The 19,020-nt window shown below is 43.3% G+C and overlaps 1 long non-coding RNA gene across 1 annotated transcript in view; it reads right to left on the minus strand.

Moving 5' to 3' along the window:
- LOC128351421 (uncharacterized) overlaps window positions 1-19,020 on the minus strand; it is a 47,440-nt gene that overhangs the window by 8,311 nt on the left and 20,109 nt on the right. The window contains exon 2 of the long non-coding RNA XR_008319768.1: window positions 17,941-18,187. This is a non-coding gene — a long non-coding RNA (uncharacterized LOC128351421). The remainder of the gene's footprint in view (window positions 1-17,940; window positions 18,188-19,020) is intronic.

Raw genomic sequence — 19,020 nt, forward strand, 5'->3', positions numbered from 1 at the left:
GGGGACAAAGCAAAAGAAAAATAGACGTTTAAGCTGGTGTTTCACTATCTCCTTTATCTCCTTATACATAATGGGATTGAAGGTGGCTCCTAGGGGGAGGGAAAGTGCAGGGGGAGTGGAGCCTTGGTTAGCCCAGTATTTGTCAGAGCTGGTATGTAGAAAAAGGCGGGTGCAAGAATGAGTCAAAGTAAGGAAAGCTTTTATACGTGTACTTTAGTCTACCATCTCATGAACAAAGCAAAAGGGGGTGCATGGGTAAAGCTCACTGGAGGAACTCAGAGGGTTTTAGTTGCAGACCCAGAGGTGTTGCCAAAGTGGCAGGCAAGCAAAGACCAGCATCAAGACTAAGGCACTCCATGAGACTGTTCTCATGAGCAGTCAAGACTGGGCTTGGCTGCCCGTGAGAACCAGCAGGAGCTGAATGGCTCCCAGTGGTACCTTGACGGCTAACCCACCTAGGGAGCCTGCCGCTTAGCTGGGGTTAAGGGTACATTCACAACCACTCATGTGTCAGCATCAGCTGCTCCCAGTTGGCGCTGATACAGGAGCGGGCTCCTGGCATGGTCATTGTGTGATTTCCAGGAGCTGGTATGTCCCAGCCCCCAAACCTCTGCACAGCCTGGGGCAGCCGTGGCTCATCGGCGTGCATGATCTGTGCACCCAGCAACTCTTCTATATCGTCTGCGGGGAAGGTAAGCTGCTGCAGCCTTCCCCACCACCTGCCTTCAGGCCCACTCATGGGATCGTGAGAAAGGGCTCCATGTTTAGAAAGACAGAGGGAGCACTGGGGTTTCCAAAGCAATAAGGTACAGGGGTTGGACTGTAGCAATTTACCAACACACAGGATGATCCAAGGACAGTGATTGATTGCTGCTTGAAGTTCCAAGGAATAGCCCAACTTCGGCAGTCCTGTTCCAATTCCAATGATTTGACTCTAAGGTCAAGAGGGTTCCCGGGCAGTCAGGTACAGGGATTAGCTCGTAGCAAGTCCACAAAGGGAATGGCCCAAGACAGTGATTCTCCTTCTAAGTCCCAAGGATGTCCAGGGCAAGCTTTTGCAAGTCTTCCCACAAAAAGCCCACACAAGGAATTACTCAAGGATAGTGATTTCAGCTTAGGATTTCAGCTCAAGGGCAGGACACTGTAGTCCAGTGATTAAGCTCAAGGGGGAAGTGGGTCTGGTTGTGCACCCAAGCACTCAGGGCAAGGCTTCAAAGCAATACTGGGTAGACCATGCCAACACAATCCCACGTACGAAGTCACACATGTCTAAAAGCACGTACTTTTGTTCCTTCTGGGGTCATCTTACAAGGTCTGCGAAAGAATGAATGTTCAAGAAGCAGAGGAGATAAACAGGAATTTCAATTGCTGAGGCAGAGAGAAATGTGTGGGTGGAGAGGTGGCTATTCAGAGGACTAGCCAGACAAAAAGGCACTAGTAAGCCAAATCCTAGGTAGCTGTCTTGGAGCCTGCCTCAATTTGCGTTTCAGGATGTGGCTGCCTTTCCATATAGTGTTCCATATAGAAATTTGAATTCAATATAGAATTCAAGGATTCAGGGTGCCTCTCCAGGCTGCTTGCACAGTCCCAGGTTTGTATGAAATTGCTACTTTGGTCCACATGGAAGCTAGATCCCTTCTAGCACCACACACTCAATTATACTTTTTCTTACATTCAAAGCTGATGTTTCAAGATGGAGGGGAGGTGATCTGGTAACACTAACAGCAGTTTACACATCACAGGGACAAGTATGTTTCTGCCGATTGCCGGTTCCCAGTGAGCACACACTCCCAGTGTGTCATCTGAACCCACCAATGTCAGGTTCCTCAGCCACACTGCCCTCCAGGAACCCCGACAACTGTAACCAACTTCAGATCTAGGTTACAGATGTCAGGTTCCCAGAGGGTAACCTGACAATACTCTCGGAGTGGAACTTGCAGCTGACAATGGGAGCACAGACTCATCAGGAACTAGCTTTTGGGAAAACTTACTTGCCACTGTGACATATGAAGCCGCCCTAAGTCCTAAGGAATTTCACTGGTCACCACCTCTCAACCTCATTTATCTCATAGGATTCTCATGAATCTAAAAGGAGATAATCCTCATTCATGCTATCCAGAGGAAGAATAGGATACAAATGCAATTAAAAATACCATTGCACTTAAAGCAATTCCAAGGTATGTTATCAGGCATGGTAGAATTTTATAACATTAACTCTACTGCCATCAAAGGAAGCCTGCTCATCCAGTATTATGGCAAGCAATACAACGGGGTCATTCACACAATCAAAAATTGTGTTCTACCCAGGTTTGGGAGCTGAGTATGCTCCCAGTGTTTGGTTGTGTGGAAACAAGGTAGGATGACAACCTGGGTAGAAGTGATTGTGTGGAAGCAAGGTAGGAGGGAAACCTGGGTAGCTTTTCCTCCTACTTTGCTTCCACACAATCACTTCTACCCAGGTTTTCCTCCGACCTTGCTTCCACACAACCAAAAACTGGGAGCACACATAGCTCCCAAACCTGGGTAGAACAAAGTTTCTGATTGTGTGAATGACCCCAACATCTAACATTTCATTCAATGTATGTTTGAACCATTATGAAAAGGGGCAATGTTCATGAAGATTGGATTTAAAATAGTACATACATGGTGCTATTTTCCATCTCCAAATTTTGCTGACAGGTCAACTTTAGGGCAAATTTAAAAAGCACTCCTGCATAAGGGCATGAAATCTTTTTTAAAAACTATTCATATTTTTGACTATATACATTCACTTAGAGATTAGCAGGATGGAGATTTAGGAATATTGGAACTATTTTTCCCAAGCTGTTTTATAATCAAAACTTAGTCCTGTTTCTTCTTCTCCATTTTCTTGTGTGCAACCCAACTGCATCAAGAGCATTTTTTTAAAAAAAGAAATGAATTGCATATTTGTGAAATATGAATCTCTGAAATAAAATGGATCCCCATTTTATGCATGGCAAATTAGAGCTTAAAGGTAATATATAAAATAAAATTTCTGTCAGGAAAAAGTACTGCAATAATGATGAAAGTCTATCCAGCAGCAAAAAATCAGTCCCAGTGGATTTCATTTATGGAATTCCTAACACTTTTATTTGATAACATTTTATATTGTTTTCTGATGTGCCTTTATTATGCATGCATTCTGAGTTGCCTTTCTGTGCAAGCACTCAAGGAGACTAGTCTGCTGTTGAAAAAAGCACAAACATTAAAATGAGCCTGAACATTTAAATAGATCCCTGACAGAGCACAGGATATTGTACCAAGTGGGGGTTGGAGGAGGGCACTTTTAGAATTTTTTTAATAAAAAGATGTTTTCACTTGCCAACAATAGGTGGACAGTAAAGGGACCTGATGGGTGTATCGAGGTATGTCCAACATGTGCCACATCATTTATAAAAAGCTACTCACTTCTTGTTTGCTACCCATGCTGAGTCTCCCGTAATAAGTTTGATATGGTTTCAAAAAATAAACAAACTTTTATGAAACTGACCTCATATTGTCATTCATCCACAAAATTTTTTATCTTCCCTCAAACTGTCAAGCATCTGGCTTTTGAGAATATTTTCATGACTTAACCAGCTTCCCTACAGTTTCATAGCAGATGCATAATTCAAGGCTCCCTTCATTCTTGCATTCCACAGCAGTAAGGCTGTGTGAAGCAGCCTTGCTTTGATTCAGGAGTTGTCTTGGAACTTCTGGGGGTCCACAGTTTGAGCTGGAGGGTTTTTTTGGGGGGTGGAGGGGTTGTCATGTTCTACTTCAACCAAATTTGGAACCAAAACTTCGATTTGGAGCCAAAGCTTTGGTCCTTCAATGTTCCTCCACTTTACAACCCTCCCTACCGCTATTAGTACTTATAAACATGGACGGGAGAGAGGCTGGTTCTATTTTACATTTTATCTGAGTGTGGTGAAGTAGCAGCATCTTTTGCAGTGTCCTTTTGAAATTCCTGGACGCAGTCCCTGCCCCCCTGCAGCAGTCCTGGGAAAGTTTAAGAGAATTGTCTTTCAGTGGGGCTACAGCCATTGCGGCAGCCCCAGAAAACACTACAATTCCTAGTAAACTTGACCCTTCCTAGGACTGCAGAGGAAGAATTTTTTTAAAAAAAAGATTTCCAGCAGTCATTTTAAAACAATGCTGTGGAAGACGCTTCTCCAAACTGGATCAGGCACTGAAGCTTTGCACAGCCCCAGGTAAAAGGATGGAACAAAAACACTTCTGTATGATGCGGTGCCATGCTGTTGCTGCTGGGGTGTGTGTGTGTGTGTGTGTGTGTGTGTGTGTGTGTGTGTGTGAGAGAGAGAGAGAGAGAGAGAGAGAGAGAGAGAGCACATTTAAAATAATAATAATAATAATAATAATAATAATAATAATAATAATAATAATAATGAGGAGGAGGAGGAGGAGGAGGAGGAGGAGGAGGGGGCAGGGCTAGTTGTATAGGTCTTTCCCATTTGATTGGCTGACCCATATTCACACCTGCACCCCACAACATGGGTTTGCACTGTGTTGCAGCTGTGCAAAGCAGCTGGCTGCACATGTGAAGGAGAGCCAAGTCCAATGGTGACTAAATAAATCCAATAAACAGACTTTGACCAAGGACCGCCATATTGTTCCCTCCCAGCTAGAGGTTGTTAATTTTTACCCTCGGTGGGTGAAACAGCAGCGCACTAAGGAATGAGCACATACTCCAGTTACAGAGTAGGTAGCAGAGGATGGTTTAGTTGTTGCAGCTATTTAGAGAAAAACACATGGAGATCCTTGTAGAACTAAATACTAAGTATTTATTGGTTAAGTACACTTGGATAGGAAAGACCTAAACCTAATCTAAAGGACTACATAATGGAGGGAGAGAGATGTTTCCATTTTCTCTCTAGCAGGGAAAGGAAGGATTGTGACTCAGCACAGGAAGTGCGGAAGAGTCAGATCAGTGTCATAGAGTAGAGACAGGTAGAACAGTCAGGGAGACCCTTACTCACTATCTCTACTCCCAATGCCCCTAGTGGTCATTAGGATGGTTGGTGCAAAAGGTCGATGCACTGGAACTCATTTCCCCCCATTTTCCCCACAAAGGAGGGGATGGCTCTGCACAGGTGGAGCTTCCAATGACCCACCTGCATCATCTAAAAACAAAGGAAAGTTGGTTCTTTTTTTCTGAACTCTTGCCCCGCCCCGCCCCCCCATATACTAGGAGTATGCCTGGACTGCAGTTCGAGCACCATTTGGGAATGTGGAGTGGGAGCTTTAAGAAAGAGGAGAACAGGTCCTTACTTGCTCTCCACCACCCCATGCAACTTCCTGCTGGGGCGGCGCATGACCCAAGTACCCCTGCATGGCACCAGCACGCACGTGGCACCTTATGTGTGCTGGTGCTACAAGGGGGTGTGCTGCCCCAGCAGGAAGTTGCATGGGGTGGTAGAGAGCAGATAAAGACCTGTTCAACTCTTTCTTAAAGCAACCACTCCCAAATGGTGCTCGAACCGGTGCTCGAACCGTGGTTCAGGCACACCTTTACCATATACAGATATTTGCAAATTTAATCACCAGTACAGTTGATCTATCACTTAAATCTCATATGATTAATTTATTATATGCATATTTACTCAGGAGACAGCCCTAGTTCTGATTGCTTGTCAACAGAGAATCACCTTTGATAAACCCAGAAACAAAGAGATTTCCCCCAAAGCTGGAAATAACTTGGTTGAGCTGGTTTGTCATCCGAGACAATCTGAGGTTCAAAAAAGCAGCCTCCCAGCAAAGCAAGGGTGAAGCTGCATCCTGAAAAATGAGGGAGGAAAAGAACCATAATCCCCTATGGGGAACTTTTGATCCAGAGGGACCCCCACAGGCAATTGACTTTCTTCCCCTGCATTTTCCAGAGCACACTCCTTTAAAATGAGCCTCAGAGCTATGCAGTGAAGATTTTCTCCTTATTTTGGAAATATAAAATATGAAAGTTTACTCAAAACAGTGTACACTTGAAAACCCGTTCCTTCCGAAGCACTGAAATTTAGTCCTTACAGTAGTCTAAAGATCAACTTAAGCCAAGTTGAGTGTTTTATGTAGTGCTGGAGGGCATTTCAGCCCTCAGAAGTGGAGCTTTCTGAAAGGCACAAGGCAGTTTCAAGGTACATATTGGGCTGATTGGATGGAGGCTGCTTCAAGCTCTTTCTGTGGCAAATAGCAGGTAAAAGCAGAGAAACAAGTTAGACTTTGTATGGTGGAAGCAGAAAATAAATGTAGGTGTTACACTAGGCTGAAAGTCAATTGAAGCCAAATTGGACATTTAACCAATACTAGTATTGTAGATGTCACAACATCATCATTATTCCCAGAATTGATTTACAGTCCAAAAGAAACCTGTTTTGAGCAGATAGGTGGAGAAAGAAGCTGATTTACTTTACTGAGTGCTTTGCTTGTTAATGTCCATAACCAAAGCACTCAGCTTGAAAGTGTATATCTCTAGGCACAAACGACACATGAATTTTAAGGTATTTTAAGGTAATAGTTACAGGGTTAAGTTTATTTGTGACTGTCATCTATCTATCTATCTATCTATCTATCTATCTATCTATCTATCTATCTCCCACCCCTCCACTACATGGACAATAACTGCCAACCATGGAATCAATCCCCTTTGGGCAGCTTTTATCAGCCAAGAAGGCCATAGATCAAGTACACACGATCCCTGTGTGCTACTGAGGAGCTTGTTCATATAACCAGGTCTCACAAGGTATTCAAAACAGGACAAGATGGTGTCTGAGGTAAATCACCCCCAAAGTGTCACTGCAGCTTCCAATACCACTTTGGGACAGGGAACCACTTTCTCATTTCTTTGCTACAGAAGCCATTTGAGAAACCTTTTATGTTGGAGAGCAGTATACAGTATAAGTATTTTGAATAAGACATAATAGTGAAGTTATAGATGGGGGTCCTGTGGATTCTTTATGGCATTTATTTACTTCTATGTCCATTTATTGTTGGTATGGATAATTAGGGGATATTACTTTAACTTTAAAATAGTATTTTATCCATACTTTGAGGGGCCATTTGGATGAAATAACCCAATGCGTGATAACCTGCCTAACATGGCTGTTGTGAGGAAAACCATCTATGCGCACTGCTCTGGACTCCTTGGAGGATATAAATGTAGCAAGCAAATAAATAAATGGCAGCAAGGGTGTGCACCAGATGGGGAGAAATGTGCAAGTTCATGGTCCTCTCCCACATTTATGAGGACCAGCTGGAATATCATTCTGGATTTCACGGAGACTGGCCCTCCATGGTGAAAAGTGGCCATTCCAAGACTTCCATGAAGCTGTCAGTATACAGTAAACACTTCAGGCATGGCCATTGCTGGGCATGAATGAAACTTCAGTCTGACTCTTCATCTTAGTGAAAATGATGGCAGAGCAAATCATTTTAGCCATTTAAACACACCTTTTAAGCCAGGCTTTTAGTAATCTTGGAATGTTTTAAATTTTAATTGTTTAATAGTTGGTTTTATTCTGTTTCTATTGTGTTTATTTTTGTAAACCGCCTAGCCTTTGGAGTCTGGCAGTATATAAATCCAATCCAATCCAATCCAATCCAATCCAATCAATCAATCAATAAGTGAGAAGCACCAACCAGTTTGCCAACTATTTTTCTTACAGGGCTCCTAGGCCTTTAATGGCAGCCTGACAAAATTATATTAGGGGACGCTTTCCTGGCATGGAAAAGAAGAAATGGGAACATCAACTCATACATGTACAGTATGCATGTTAAGCAGCTGATAAAGGTATAAGATCCATGCCGGGGTGGGAGAGTGGAAATCCTAGGCACTAACACACAACAGTGATTTAATTCTGGGGCTAATACTTCAGCCTTTATCAATGGGGAAAGCTCACCTTTCACAGATATGCCATTTCCTACTTAAGAAGCATTTTTCATGTATTTGATAAGGCAGCAGCAGATTGAGGATATGGTGGGGTCTATATGATTTTGACCAAATCTTGATTGTTCCGTTCTTACCACTATTTCTCCTCAACATCAGTCCATAACCTCTCAGCTAATTTCAGCAGTTCCTCTAGATTTGATGCAGGCCAGAATATGGCTTTTATTGTAATGCCAAAAACAGAAATGCAGGCTCAAGTTGTCCATCTGACAGCCATATATAGCCAAACAAGCAGGGCTCATTTTCATGCCTGTTCAAATCCCAAAGGTTCCTCCCACCCCAGACATGCTGCACTGTTTTCCATGCATTGCAATATTTTCTGCATGTTCTTATATAATATGACTATTATTATTACAATCAATCAATCTCTCAGCATAAAGTATAAGGGTGATTACATGTTAAAAGTGAGAGTAAATAAAAAGTGATTACATATAAAATGGTACATATTCACACTAAAAGGACTAAAAGGACTAAAAATAGTAGATAATACACCAAAAGCATGAGTGCCTAAAAGCCTGAGAAATAGTAAAAGTCATAAAAATGCATGAAAGACATGGGAGGGGGGGCATAAAAATGGATGTAATAAAAGTATTATTTTTTACCATTTCAGTGGTATAAGCAACATCATACATTAACCAAACCATATGACAGGAAGCAATTTGATCTCTGGTGAGCTATTTTTAATACTTCTTTCTTATTCTTCCTACCTCAGCATAGAGTAGTACCTCAACATTCTTTCTTTTTGAGACCAAGAATGGGGAAAGTTGTCATGGAATTAATTCCAGTCTCTTTGCAGTGGTGTAGATTTCCTGTCAGAGTCTGAAACCTAATAAGTTGGCATTCAGAATTCTGTGTAAACAGCTGTGGACAGCTGTGGATCTATCTGTTCTGTACTATTAGTTCAGCCCTCCAGATGTTATTGGCCTACATCATCCTCAGCCACAGTGGCTAATAGTCAGGGATTATGGGAATTGCAGTACAACATTTTAAAACTTCCATAAGAGTGTTTAAAAATAAAATAAAATAAAATAAAATAAAATAAAATAAAATAAAATAAAATAAAGATATATTTTTAGAGAGGCTTTTTAAAGTTTGATCCATTGCTTATAGCTGGCAATGTTGAGGGAAGCCTTTTATCCCCTTGTGGGACCTCGTAAGCATGGTTATCAAACAGGCAGTTTCCCAAGAAAGTCACAGCAACACAGTTTAAAAGTTCAAATAAAAGTATATTGTATTGGCAACAAAGTAAGAGGCTGGTCTTGATATTAACAATGACATGACATGATATGAACAAGGGGATTCCCACACTAAGCAGACAGACAAGATATACACATGTCTCTGGGCTAATTGCTTACCACTGCTATAAGTGTTCGGTGTGTGTTTATTACTGAGAGGGCTGGGGAAGAGAAGTGATGCTGGGTGATCTGCCGGGAGGAGAAAATCAGTGAGAGAACCCGGTGAGAATTGGTGAGAGTGAGAGAAAAAGGCCAGTCAAAGAACCAACAAAGAGGAAGGAGAGGAACTCCAAGGAGTCTGGTAAGACAAGGATGGAGGAGCCAGTCAGGAGAACCAACCAGAGACCAAAAGAAGAGTGGAGAGGGACTCGAGAGAGTTTGGGAAGAGAAAGAAAGCAGAGCCCTTCAGAAAATCAGCAAGAAGACCGAGGGAGGGAAGGGAAGGAACCTGGAAAGTTCAGGAAGAGAAAGAAGGCAGGAGACCAGGAGTGGAAAGGAGGGATGCCCAAAGTAGTTCAGGTAGAGAAGGAAGGAAGAGCCGGTCAAAGAACTGGCAGAGACCAAGACAAGCTAGGAGAGAGACCCAAAATATTTGTTCAGAAAAGGAAGTAGGAGCCAGTCAAAGATCCAGCAGCAAGACTAAGGGAAGGAAGGAAAGAAGCTCAAATTAGTTCAGGTAAAGAGGGAAGGAGGAGTCAGTTGATGGAACTTGGTGAGAGCAGGGAGAAATGGCTTCTTTACTATGGAGGGAGAACTGGCTTTTTAACTAGGGGAGAGATTGACTGCCCTCCCTGACTTCATTGGTGAGAAATAGATCTAAAAGCCTCCTAGCCCAGCCTGGTGTACCACAAACCTCCCCCCCGCCACACACACACTTGTACCCAGGGAAGGGAGGCAGAAATCAGGGGGAAGAAGGGAAGCCTTCCCAGGAATGAGGGAGGGGACAAAGGTGCAAAGGAGGGGGGGATTCTCTTTGCACTACCTGTCAGGTCTGAAGAAAGGGAAGCTGGGTTCTCTGTGGAAAAGTTGGGTGCAGTGATGGAGGGGCAGAGGGTCACAATCTCTAGAATGAATCCCAAAGACTGTGCAGTGGGGGGGGGGATTTGGGTGGCTATTCTTATAGGTTGGGCCATGCTTCATGTATCTAGGGTTTTGTGCTGTATCAGTGCCCTTCTCAATTAATGGTTACTGAATATGAACCCAGTGGAGAACAATGGGTTTCGGGATACTGAGACAGAAAGATGGGATTTCCTTCTAGGACAGAGATGAAGTATTGACTTTAGGGATATACAGCATGTTGATTCTAAGGATTAGGATGATCTGAGAGGCATGTCTTGGTGACTATAGTGATGAGGTCAGGAGTGGCATATGTGGGTGAAGGGGGAGTCGTGGCTACCTTGCCTTGGGGTCTTGGGAGTGCCAAAGCTTCCATAGGGGAAAGCCATGTGTGGCGGGTGGCCCCACCGGTCTTACTGCCCCACAGCAGAAGCTCAGGCAAGGCCCGGCAGCGGCTGGAGGGCTACGGTGTCCGGGATGCTGGCCCACACACTGAGGGCACAGGGAGCCTCCAAGGAGTGGCCAAGTGAGCGGGCCATGGGTGAGGTGCCTCCTGATGACCTCACCTCACAGGGAAGGGAGGAGGTGAAGCTGGGAGGAAGAGGAAGGGCAGGAGATACCAGGATGGGTAAAAGCTGCTAATACTAGGGCTAAAAGGGGGGCTAATAAGGGAGGGTGGAGGTCTGACAGAAGGGGGTGGGGGTTGTCTGGGCTGCTAGCAGCTATTTAAACTGCCGGTGGCCCATGATTAGGGGGCAGAGAGGGAGAGAGGTGGAAGTCTCCGGAGAGAGGTAGCCACAGTGATCCCCAGCAGCCCTGAGGAGGTGGAGGACACAGGTGAATGCCAACCCCCTCCCCTCAAGCACTCAGAGGCCCTGCTGACAAAGGGAGAAGGAGCCACGGGACCCCCTGGTCGCGACAAGCCTGTTTTCAGATATTAGTGTGCTCAGTTCGGGCTTCTCAAGCGGGAAACTGCAGCAGAGCACCCTGCTTGGCTAGTCTCCCTACACTGCTTCTGGCCACAGTGGTGAATTCTGTTTAACTCCTGGACTCCTCAGGACACACAAGTCCAAACTGCATAACTCTCTAAGGGTGTGGGGCGGGTGTACAGGGGGCTCAATTCTGGACTTCCTAACAGTAGGTTCTTTCACTCTTAACTTGTAACTTTTACATGTTATTTTATATTAATTTTTTTACTGTGTTATATTGTATCCATTTTATTCATTTGGTGAGCTGTCCTGATCAGTAGTGTACTGGAGAAGTGGAACAAATATTTTAAATAAATATGTAAGCATCTGCTGGAGTTATTAGTAAATGCTTCCTATTATGAGGGGATAGAAGGTGAGCCCACATTATACAAGGAACCCTGTGGGGTGATAAGCCCCACTCCTGAGTAAGAAAAGAGGCACCTTTTAAAGTGCAGATTCTCATATATAGCAGAGGGAGAACAACTATTTATTTATTTATTTATTTATTTATTTATTTATTTATTTATTTGACTTCTATACCGCCCTTCCAAAAAATGGCTCAGGGCGGTTTACACAGAGAAATAATAAATAAATAAGATGGATCCCTGTCCCCAAAGGGCTCCCAATCTAAAAAGAAACATCAGATAGAAACCAGCAACAGTCACTGGAGGTCCTGTGCTGGGGGTGGATAGGGCCAGTTACCCTCCCCCTGCTAAATAAAGAGAATCACCATGTTAAAAGTTGCCTCTTTGCCAAGTTAGCAGGGGTTAGCCCAATTCAGGGAATTCAGGGGTTAGGAGGGAATTAGCCCAACTAGCTCAATTTATCCCCAGCACAGCATCCCTTTGGTGGTTCTTGTTGCTGTCTCCCTTTTAATTTAATTTTATTTTTTTAGATTGTGAGCCCTTTTGGGACAGGGAATCGTCTTATTTATTTTCCTAGATAACCCACTTTGAGAACGTTTTTGTTGAAAAGCAGAATATAAATATTTTTATAGTAGCAATAGTTTGCTGTGCACACAGTGCCATATTGCACCCTCCTGCAGGATCTCTGTCAGCAAAAGCAAGGAAATCTAGTACCTGGGCCAAATTGTGTTCTCCCTGCAACTATATATCAGATCACAGCTGATGATATATTTTGGCTCATAGAACTCAATAGGAGCTTGAGAGCAGAGTGTGACTGTCTGCATATTCTGGCCATAGAGTTCATGTCTTGATCATACCACACCTCAATACCTTAATGCAGGAGTTCCCAACCATGGACCCCAGATGTTGTTGGACAAAAATTTCCTTCAGTCATTGCAACTGGAGATGATGAAAGTCATAGCCCAACTACATCTGGGGATCCACAGTTAGGAACCCCTGCCTTAAGAATTTCCTTTTCAGACATGAGTCTCCCCATGACTCTCTTATGGCCAAGTGACACATCCACTCTCTTGTGGCCAAGCCACACATCGTGGATCAGGGGTAGGCTACCTTAGCTCTCCAGCAGTTTCTGAATTGTATCTGGGGGTGATGTGAGTTGTAATTCAACAATAGCTGGAGAACCAAGGCTGCCTACCCCTGTTGTAGATGCTCTAGGTCTGGATTTCCTGCATCAAGCAGGAGGTTGGTCTAAATGACCTACCATGTCTCCTCCAGTTCTGCCTTGGTCCTATGTTCATCAGTGGAGATCTTCCTCCAAATTCCCCCATCATCTGAGGTGGGTGGTGACCAGAGAAATATTTGGGGTTGATTCCCCCATTATCTGGAATATCCTCCCTAGAGATGTTTGCCTGGTACTAAATTTGATATCTTCTTGAAAATGAGCAAAACCTTTTTTCATGTACCCAGATCTTCCAGTGTGTGGATTAGCTGGTTTCAGTAGTCACTTAATGGTTCTGCTGGGTTTTTATCCTCCTCCTCCTCCTCATCATCATCATCACCATCATCATCATTTTTAATTGAAAAGCATTATGTGATTTACAACTTGCTGGTTTTATCATTTGATGGTACCATTTTTATCATTTTAAAAATTCTGTTGTTTTTACTGTATCATTTTAATATTTTAATTGGACTCTGCTCTGGAAGCTTATGTTAAAAGGCAGTTAATACACTTATTAAATAAAATTCCAAACTAGAAAAAGACAAAGGTGAACCTCAAAAGGTGCCGAAGGATATAGCATAATTTGTTTACATAGGCACTTCAATTTTCTGTTAGGTCTTTTTCTGGACCCCAAGTTCCCCCAAAATGCAGTTTGAAGATTACTGCTCAAGAAGCACTAGTCTTGTTTCCAGATAGCTTATTATTCTTATTCTTTACTTATAAGAAAAGCACAAAAACCTTCTTTTTGAAAACTGTGATTTTTGACCAAACAGTAAAGGCATCAATAAAACAGAGCTGAAGTAGCTAGCATGGACACCAAGCTTTATCCAATGTATTGTTGACTGACAATTTCACAGCCACTGTACCAAACTTCACATTAATTAATAAGCACATAATGACAGCTCAGATTTTGACACAGCCAGCATGCTAACAGCAGAATCAATGGGAAAACTGCATGATTCCTGAAAATATTTCTTCCTGCTAAAGCACCTTTGTTTAGTATGCCTTGGGACTCTACTGATCTGTAAGAAGAAGCAATGTACTTTCCCCATGAAATGCTCACATTTCTAGTTAAGATTCAGGTCTCATTTTATCAATGTTTATTACTAATACAGCAGCACCCAATTACACCTACACATATTACAATCTATTATCCAGTGACATTATCAGGATTGCCATGCTGAATAATTTGTTGGTTTTCATTTTTGACAAAAAGGTTCCATCTCCCATCCTGACAGCCATTTCCACCAGTGCTACTTTTCAAAGCACCAACAAAGACAACTTGAAGGGAGTGTAAATGTAAGTAACACTCAACCTTCAGATTGCTATAGTGCTACAAAATGACCTTGGTGCGAATGGAAATCAGGCCTACTGGGTATGAGTAAACAACTCTGAGCTTAGTGTAACTTTACTTCTCTAACAGCTGTTTTCCCAACTATGGAGATCTCATTTTAAAAAAAGATTTCATGAAAATGTTCAGCCTAATCGGGCTGGACTTTTCCATCCAGATAATAAATCTTAGGCTGCCTTCACACAATCATGGTGATCCTGGTTAAGGAGTTAACCAGGATTGCTGAGCCCTGTAGAACTGATTGTGAGAACCCAGAATTTCTGAGCAATCCTGGACTAATAGCTGTGGTTAAACCTGCCTGAAGGGGCTCACAATCTAGATACTGACATAAGGGAGACAATAAAGGAAAGGGAGTGAAATGGAGGAAGAGGTAAGGGGAAGAATATTATTTAAAGTTACACACATTTAGGCTTATGACAGTAGGGTACAGTGTTCCCTCTAACAGGGATTCCCATATGTTGTTGACTACAACTCCCAGAATCTCCAGCTGCAGTGGCTTTTTCTTGGGGAGTATGGGAGTTGTAGTCAACAATATCTGGGAATCCCTGTTAGAGGGAACACTGATAGGGTAGGGTATGTGTATTAAGGAGTCAGTTTTAAGAATGAATGGAAGTAAGAGAAGTGGTATTACACAAGTTTTCTGAGAGGTAGAAGTGCCAGGTATAACAGGGAAGCAAGAAACAAAAGGTGGAGTTGTCTGAGGGAGCAAGAGATCTCCATGCAGCTAGCAAAAGAATCCCCTCCCCCCCATATAGCTGTACTCCCTTTTAAGGCAATTTGTCATATTTGAAGCAGCTTTCGGTTTTACACAATTGAAGTTTCCAAGTTTTGTTTCTTTTTTGAAACCACTTTTTCCTTCTCTGCATGCATCTCGTTCATATCTGAAGCACATGTCTTATCACATAAACAGTGTCAAACGACGATCAAATTTTGTGCGTCTGCTAAATTGCTCAGAGATGTTTATGAGCTCTCTCACAGCCTGTAAGCAAAATCGTTTTCACAAGTTTCACTTCAGAGCCCAGCTCTTTCCTCTTTGCTACATGATATTTTATAAAGCGTATCTCAGTATACTGCTTTCCTCACCGACACAAGAACCTCAGATAGTCTGCCTTAAGCCACCTTTCAACGGCTTGCTCAAAAACAATCCAAGAGCTTTTTGCAAGATACGTTAGTGCTACTAAAACCCCATAATAGCATCTCGTAAAAGGAGAGAAGCTTAAACTTCTTATTAAATGTTCACAGCCATGCCCAAGAGCCATGAGGCAGCACCATCTCATGATCAGAGGCAAAATGCGTAATCAAACCTCACCTCCCATGTTTTTTCAGATGTGTGCTCTTTTTATTTGCTTATTTAATGTCTGTCATGCTCTCTATCTGAACTTCAAATCCATTGCCAAGGATATGTGCATTTCTATTATGCTGCTCTTGGTGGGGACTGGGCCAAGATAATTTTTCTAGCTATACTATGCTTCACCAGTTACCAAACTGGCAACATTCAGGGAATACTTTCTATAGCAACCTGTCTGCCAGAAACCCCACATGTTGCACAGGATTCTGGGACATATTCTGGGAAGACCTGGGGAACACAAGTATGCAGAAGATCACATATACTGTCCCTGGCATCTCCAGAGAGGGATGAAAAGGATCCTTTTCCAAAACCCTGGTGAGCTGCTGCCAGTCTGTGTAGACAATACTGAGCTCGATAAGCCAAAGGTCTGACTCTGTATAAGGAAGCTTCATATGTTCACATGGCTCATGTAGGATACTGTCCTAGGTGGCCTTCAGTTGCCTTCCACTATCCTCACCACCTGCCCTAGGCCCTTTATTTTCTTTTGAATATAATCAGCTAAGCCAATGGCAACCTGAGGCCTTTCTGATTGCCATCCTCCCTGTGACATATTGAGCCAGGTCTCACGATCAATGAGAACCGGTTTTGCCGGTTTTGCGGGCTAAGCCCGCTCTCCCCGCAGACGAGCAGAGCGAGAGCCCTGGGCGGACAGATTGGCCGCCCACACGAATGCCAGTTCCCTGATGGAGCCGGCGGGGGCTGGGGAATTTGGGGGCCGTGTGCCCCCCAGAAGCTCCAGTATGCCCTGCATGAGTGTGTAGAGCATACTGGGGTGACCCCCCAAGCCGGGAGGCTACTTTTCAGCCTCTCGCCTGGGGTCTACTCATGAGTAACCACAGTGTGGAGCCGTGCCGCGGCTACTCACAATCCCAAAAACTAGGTTTGCAGAGTGCTTGCTCCGCAAACCCAGTTTAAGGGGCGGGCTACTTGAGTGGGTTACCAGGAGGCTTGTTTTACCAAGACCAGGAGGCTTGTTTTAGCTTCCCAGCAGGGGTTTCCTCATGAGTTGCAGTGGTGCAGAACCATGCCATGATGACTCACGATCAGGAAAATGGGATTAGCAGAGCACTCGCTCCGCTAACCCTGTTTAAGGGGAGGGCTACTTTGGTGGGCTAGTCACCAGAGAACCACCGAGCTCACCCGTGAGCCCGATGGTTCTTGCGATGGGGAAGAACTGGGCTCGGCTCCTTTAGCACGGTTTCCCTCCGTTGTGAGAATCGCCTCAATGTCTGAAGAGGATTGTGGCCCCCACTTTAACCTCATTGTCTGACTTTCCTCTTTTGGTTAAGAACAAGTCACAGAGAGCCAATTCCTTGTTCCTTCCTCCACATTAAATGAGGAAGTTGTCTTCAAAGCATGTCAGGAATGTCTTAGAGAGTCAATATACTTAGCAGAGTTAGTTCCCAACAGATATCAGAGTTTGAAGTCCCCCATTACTGATGGTAGTTGCTACCTTCAAATTGCTGTATTTGTTTCAGGAAAGCATTGTCTACTCTCCTTGGTATAGTATAAAAGTTGTATTAGGCTGCAACTACAATGTTGTTTTGGTTACCTTCTCCATTGATTTTTACCCAGGCTCTTCGGTGGACTCCCAAGTATGGAGTGCTTGCATGTCCACAATCTTGTATGTGTGCACACATTTTTGAAATATAATTGAAACATAATTATATTCCCCGTCCCCTTCTGTTGCATCTATTCTTTTTATAATCTATCTATCTATCTCATTATATACCACCTTTCATTAAAATAATCTCAAGGCAGTTTACAAGACATTTAAAACAATATAAAACTATAAAAACTGCACAATAAAATTTACATTTGAATATAAAAATACAAATATAATTAAAAGTTTTAAAAATATGTACAATATAACCATAAGATACAAAGCAGCAGCAACAAAACACTCATATAAAAGCCCAGGCAAAAAGCCAAGATTTTACCTGCTTTCTAAAAAATAGTGATGGAGACTTGGGAGCAGGTGTCCACCGAGAGAGCATTCCAAAGTCTGGGGGCAATAACTGAGAAGGCCCTGTCCCTCGTGTATGAAAGGTGAGCCTGCCTGATTGTTGGCACATGGAGCAGGCCTCCCCCTCAATGACCTTGTTGGGCAATCAGAAACTCTTGGGAGCAGGCAGTCCCTCAGGTATCCATGGCCCAATCCATCTTTATATCCTTCTGTTGATATTTCCCAATTCTGGCAGTCTTCCCACCTAGTCTCTGATATAGCTACCAGTTTGATTTACCTTCATGTATGTGAAGTTCAAGCTCATCTTATTAATTCCTCATAATCTGTGCATCAGTGTACAGACACTGTAAACCATGAATATTCTTCCAATGCCTGTTGTGATTTTATTGTGGGTTTTGCTAGGTAACCCAGGAACTTCCCCAGTTTCTGCTGTAGTACCAAACTCTCCGTGTTTAAAATTTAACTCTGTACTTACCCTCAGAGTTTTATTTTTGTTCCCCAAGGTTTTAGTTTAAAACCACCTTGATCAGGTTCATCATTCTTCTGCCAAACAGATTTTTCACAGTTCTTGTGAGGTGCTGCCCATCTCCTGCTGCTGCCAGTAGTCCTTTATTAAGAAAGCCCAGACTGCAGTCCTAGAAGTCGGGTTATCTCTTGTCAACACCTTCTGCATAACCAGTCATTCAACCAAAGTATTCTTCTTGCTATTTGGAGTCTTCTACCTTTTACAGAAAGAATGGACAAGAACGTCATCTAAGCCTCTTAGCATAATCTCACAGTCCAGTGTGTTACATACATGCATAACTGTGCCTGGTAGTGTCATTTGTTCCCACATGGATGATCGACTATGGCCAAGTTCTCACATAACGGCGGCAAGTATGGAAGAGCCACCAGTCCCCGGAAGTGTTAGGTGAAGAATCTTAGGTACCTACCTCGACCAGACATTCACCTGAAATTTGTAACCAACATTTGAATTTGGCTTGACAGTGTCAGGCTAAGGTGAGTATCCAACATTCTCCACTTGACATTTCTAGGTTCTGACAACACAGAAACGGCAGTAGGAGAGTGTGCCTGGTGGGAACAGGAGAGAATCTAGAACAACTAGTCTTGGGGAACATATGGCTAGCAAAGAATGTTATTAGGGGAGCAAACATTTTACTATACATAAAGTACTTAGGGGTAATTAATGTACTGTAATTAAAGTAATAAATGAGTATCCTTCCTACCTACCTGGCTGTGCTGGCTTCTGCAGCTAGTTCTGGGGTAGAGGAGTGAGCGAACAAGGCTTCTTTAAACAACTGAGTCCTTTAAAAATAATGCAGACTATAGAATACGATGATTGTACTGTCTAACACTTTTCTCTAAAGTTCCAGTCTGGTGGATGGGGGAGTGAAAGGGGAAGGAGAAAAAAATTTTGGAGGTGGGGGAGTGCCCACTACCTCTTGCCAGCCCTTGGAGTCATCCTTGGGTGGGAACCAGCTGCTCTTTCTGTACTTGCATACTGCTATTATGTGGGAATGCAGCCTATAAAAGTGTCCCCTGTTAATCAGGAAAC

Source organism: Hemicordylus capensis, chromosome 3, assembly GCF_027244095.1.
Source record: "Hemicordylus capensis ecotype Gifberg chromosome 3, rHemCap1.1.pri, whole genome shotgun sequence".
Lineage (NCBI taxonomy): Eukaryota > Metazoa > Chordata > Lepidosauria > Squamata > Cordylidae > Hemicordylus > Hemicordylus capensis.